The following is a 4,340-nucleotide window of genomic DNA, read 5'->3' as shown; positions in this document are numbered from 1 at the left end:
CAAGGAAAATCAAATTCAGCCAGCCCCTTGAACAAGCAGGGCTGGAGAGCATGTCTGTAGGAAAGCGTTTCAGCTATAGAGTGTTTGAATTTCTCACCTATCTTTTCCTTGTGACACAAGGTCAAGAGCTTCCGATCCTAATGTGAAGAAGCTGTGGTGTATGATGGGGTATTCACAGGGGGCAGGGTGGACTCCCAGGAATAGAGTCAAGAGAAGTCATAGGTTTAGACTTTCTGTCCTTCCTCTACTCCTAACCTTGCCTATCACAACTTTGCTTCCAGCATTTTCTCTTTGACTCAGCATATTTTTAATTTTATTTTTACATGTTATTTTAAAAACGTTTTTAATTTGAAAATGTTTAATCTTACAGAAAAGTTATAAAAATAGTATAATGGACACCCAAATACCTTTCATCTAAGTTCACTAGTTGTTAACATTTTGCCAAATTTGTTTTCTATTTCAATATGTTTTTGTGGAAATGGGTGCGTGCATGCACACGTGCACGCACACACACACACCTTTTTGTGAAAGATCCAAGAGGTTTAAATCTAAGTTTCAGACATCTTGACATTTCACCCAAACATACTTCAAGCATGTTTTTCTTAAGAAAAAGAGATTCTTACGTAACTATCATACATTTAGCACAGCCAGGAAAATGCTCACACTCAGTAAATGGAACACTGATACGATACCGTTATCTAATATGCATTCGTATTCATATTTCTTCAATTGTACCAATAACAATAGTGCCCTTTATACTGTTTTCCCAAGATCCAATTAAAGATCACACATTGCATTTAGCTGGCATGTCTCTTTACTTTCTTTTAAAGAGAATCCCTGAACTTTTTTTTACCTTTCATGACATTGACATTTTTGAAGAGTCCAGGTCAACTATTTTGCATAATGCTCCTGAATTTTTTGTCTTCTTATTTCCTTATGATTAGAACCTTTTTCTCCCCCACAGGAATACTTCAGTGTGATTTGTGTCCTGAGTACATCATATCAGAGAACACATGATATCAGTATGGTGACATTAAGTTTGATCATTTTGTTCAAGTGGTATCTACCAGACCTTTGCACTTACAAAGGTACCATTTTTCTTATTCTTGGTAATTAGTCATTATAATTGATAATACTTTGAGGCTGTGTGAATATATTCTTCCCTAACAATCTTTTCACTCAATGATTTTATATCTATTGATGATTCTTGCCTGAATCAGTTATTATAATGGTAATTGCAAACGTTGGTTTGCTAATTCTAACAATTTTACATTTATGAGTTAGCATTCTTCTGTAAACCATGTTGCCTGCTCCTCCTCCCCTCCTTAATTTTTTAAAGACTAGTGTTGGTTTGAATTCCTTTTTACTCAATGCGTTATAATTTATTCCAATCATTATTCATTTCAATACTCAAATTGTCCCATATTTAGCAAATGGGAGCCCTCTCAGACTGGCTTCTGTATTTCTTTTACATGACCCATCAATTTTTGAGTACGCCCATATTTTCTGGCACAAAGTATTCTAAACCCTCATTTTACGCTCCCTACTCCAGCCTGGAATTAGAATCATGCACTTCTCCAGCAGCCCTGGTTCTTTTTAGTGGGATGTATCTCTACAAAGTTCTGGGCACTAGGTGTGCTTATTGCTATTAAAGTGTTATCCACAGCCCTAGCCGGTGTGGCTCAGTGGATAGAGTGTTCGGCCTGCTGACCAAAGGGTCCCGAGTTCGATTCTGGTCAAGGACACATACCTTGGTTGCAGGCTCCTCCCTTGTCCGAGCCCTGGTCAGGGCTTGTGCAAGAAGCAACCAATTGATGTGTCTCTCTCACATCGATGTTTCTCTCTATCTTTCCCTCTCTCTTCCACTCTGCCTAAAAATCAATGGAAAATATCCCCAGGTGAGGATTAACAACAACAAAAAGTGTTATCCACAGATATTTTAAACAGAAAAGAAATAATGGTTGCATATATAACCCACATAAACTTGAGCTATACCACGATCCAGTCTTAACATAGTGCTGTTTTCAAAGAAGTTCAATATTCAAGAAATAATTTTAAAATCAATTTGATTTTAAAATTTTTGTTTTATTTATTTATTGGTTTTGAGAGAGAAAGAGAGAGAGAGAGAGAAACATTGATTTGTTGTTTCACTTTTTTATGCATTCCTTGGTTGCTTCTTGTATGTGCCCTGAATGGGAATCGAAACCACAATCCAGCCAGGGCCAGCAATTTAATTTTTAATAAAATAATTTTTTAATTCCAAAGGAGGGTTCTGTTAATATTACACAGGAAAACTGTTTGCCATATTTATTGAGGTGTACTTGACAAATAAAACTCACATATATGTAAGGTGTATGACTTGGTTTGATATATGTATACATTTTGAAATAATTGCCATAATCAAGCCAAGTAACCTATCTATCACCTCACATAGTTTTCTCCTCTGTCTCACTGGATCTGAGAAAGGGTGGCCCAGAAATTCCTAAAAAGAGTCAGTTGTAGACCACACATACTCTCATCCAACCTCCTTTCCCCCATTTGCCCACTTCCTTGTATCAGCAACACTAGCTGGAGGCCAAGAAATGCTTGAACTTCCCAAATTTTCTTGGTTCCCAGAGTTCATAGACCCCTTAACATCTCAGTATTGTTTTCATGGAGCTCATAGGCCAAAATAAATACCTACGAGTTACATCTATGAAGTAGTTGAATCCAAACAACTTAATAGGTATTTGTGTTTTAACAGTTTACTAGCCTTTTGATAAAAGAATACATATTGGGGAAAAACAATGTATTTATTTCATTTTTATAAAGCTGCAGTTCCTACTAATGGAATGGGAGTACCTGTTAGTCACTGCAGTTTCTCAAACCTTGGCCTCTAACTGGACACCACCGCATTCATTTCCACTTAGCCCGAGTGTGGCGTAGGCTCTGCCTCTTGGTTTGTATATACACACCCTGTGATGTTTGCCCAATGACAGCATCACATAACAACACATTTCTCAGAATGTGTCCCTGTCATTAAGCGGTATATGACTATAGTAGGTCCCGAAATGAAAAACAAACAAACAAAAACAGGTTGAATCCTAACTCTGCAACTCACTTTGTGATCTTGAAGAAGTTGCTCAGTACCTCCATTTTCTTCCATGTAAATAGCTATGGTGAGAGTAGCTGCCTGAAGAATTGTTGTGTTTATTTAGTGAGATAATTGCCCCCAGAAGATTTCGTTCAGGACTCGGCACATAATAAATGCTCACTAAATGGTAGCTATTATTATTAAGTGCCAAAATGAGTAGTAAAGATAATAAGTGCTGTGAGGTGACTGGAGGACAGGGACACTTAAGTTCGTTTTTTGAGTGCCGTAGAGGTTTTGAATAGACAGAGGTTGAGGGAGGGGAAAGAGGACTTTCCAGGTAGGAGGGAAAAGATCTTTAAAACTTAAAAGGTCACCCCCAAAGAGTAGTTGATTTTAATTTTAATTTGTGTTTTTAAAAAGGTCCGACTGCCTTTTAGAAGCATCCTTATTTCAAATTTGATTTGCTCTACTCATTACATTTTGCAGAAGAGTTGAATATGAATAGCATGTTTTATTATGCATATGAAAGAAAAACATTTCCAATCAAATTCCATGCTCTCTATCTTTAAGGTCCCCTCTGGTTTATCCTTTCTTTAGAGTTATTTGTCTAGTTGCTATTTTGCATTTTAATTTGACTCTGCCTTTTATTTATTTGCACTTATTACTGGAATGCTTTTTTAAACTAAATAGTTTTTGGTGTTTCCTATTCAGTAGTTGATGAATGTTTATTACTGTCATTCATTGTTCAGGAAAATGTACCACATCCCACCTCAATCAGTGCACTCCATTATCCGTGGGGTGTAAACCACTTCATAGTCATTAAGTGAATATGTTATTTGGGAATTAAATCAATGGAAAGAAAAGAAAAGGGTATCCGAAGGTGGTAGGAGGTGAGAGCTGCAGTGATGAGGCTTATGAGGAGCAGCCCTTTCCCAGCAGGCAGGACGTACATAAAAGGCCTCAGGCTCCCCCCTTCACCTCCCCACTCTGCCCCCCAGTCCACTAAATCTAACAGAAACGGGCATCGATCTCTCTTTCAGACTGGAGTGTGGAGGGGGATTGAACAAACACCTCCGGAACATATTGTCTTGGGTTGTGTGTCTAAGAAGACCTTGAGTCAGGAGTTTGACTGCCAGTTGTTTATTTGGGAGGTGAATCTCGAAAGCACCAGTGGGAGACTGGGGTCCTGGGACAAGAAGGGAAGGAAACCAACAAAGAGTGTGTTATTGTCAAGAAGTGTACAGGGTCATTCACTCATTTAAAATAT

Source organism: Cnephaeus nilssonii (genome assembly GCF_951640355.1).
Source record: "Cnephaeus nilssonii genome assembly, chromosome: X".
In the NCBI taxonomy this organism is placed as follows: domain Eukaryota; kingdom Metazoa; phylum Chordata; class Mammalia; order Chiroptera; family Vespertilionidae; genus Cnephaeus; species Cnephaeus nilssonii.
This window is presented reverse-complemented; position numbering follows the sequence as displayed.